Raw genomic sequence first — 858 nt, 5'->3', positions numbered from 1 at the left:
CTGTCAACTATGTAATAGAACCAGTTCAGCCATCTTCAGACATGCGCCGTCGTGGACGAGACATTGTCCATGTCGACATTCTAAAGCCATACTACGACCCGCTCATCGTGACGAGCTGTTAGGTCGCCGGACGGCTCCCTTATCACTCCCGAGGGTGGTTGTAGCGAAGAAGAGAGCCGCTACTGGGTTCAGCGCTACTGGCTCTAAACGCTAGTGGGTCGAGCGCTCTCGCTCGGTACCGGCTCTCGTGCGTGGAAGCTGTGGCTGCCCTGCCCGTCGACGTTGCGCTGCTCCGAGCTCTGCTAAATAAACACCTTGAGAATATATATATATATATATATATATATATATATATATATATTGTAAGGGGGTTTATTTGCAAGCGGGAGCTACGTAACAGCAGCCTTGGCCCTAGAGCGTCGGTGACTGTCTCGCGCTCTCCGGGCGGCTGGGCTTCGTCATCCTCTCTCAATGGCTGCGGACTCTCTTCCCCACTACAACGTATATATAGTGTTTCTCTTACAGTGCACATTTACGTGGTTGTATTTGGACCGACGATATTATACTTATGTTTGGAAGTTGGTGGAGCGTTTGAGGCCTGCTTCACCTCCGCCACGGGTAGGCCCGGTATTGCACCATCTCCGGGATCGGCTTGAGCCGCCCGGTTTACACCCCCCCGCCCACGCTAGATGTACACAGCTTCGCTGTAATATGAAGAATAGTGAAAGAGACAAGCTGAACATGCTGATATGCACGGAAGGGACGTGCCGATAGGACCTGCCGGTCATCGTCGTCACAGACTCGAAGGCAGCCTGTGACCATTTCCAGTTAGAAAGAATTAGCAAGTCCGCCATCAAC

General features: G+C 52.1%; 1 pseudogene; it reads left to right on the top strand.

Annotated features, from left to right (window-relative positions):
- The first annotated feature begins 557 nt into the window (after positions 1–557).
- LOC119457141 (U2 spliceosomal RNA) lies at positions 558–654 on the top strand (annotated as a pseudogene).
- Positions 655–858: the final 204 nt, after the last annotated feature.

The sequence above is a fragment of the Dermacentor silvarum genome, chromosome 6, assembly GCF_013339745.2.
Source record: "Dermacentor silvarum isolate Dsil-2018 chromosome 6, BIME_Dsil_1.4, whole genome shotgun sequence".
Taxonomy (NCBI): Eukaryota; Metazoa; Arthropoda; class Arachnida; order Ixodida; family Ixodidae; genus Dermacentor; species Dermacentor silvarum.
This window is presented reverse-complemented; position numbering and strand designations above follow the sequence as displayed.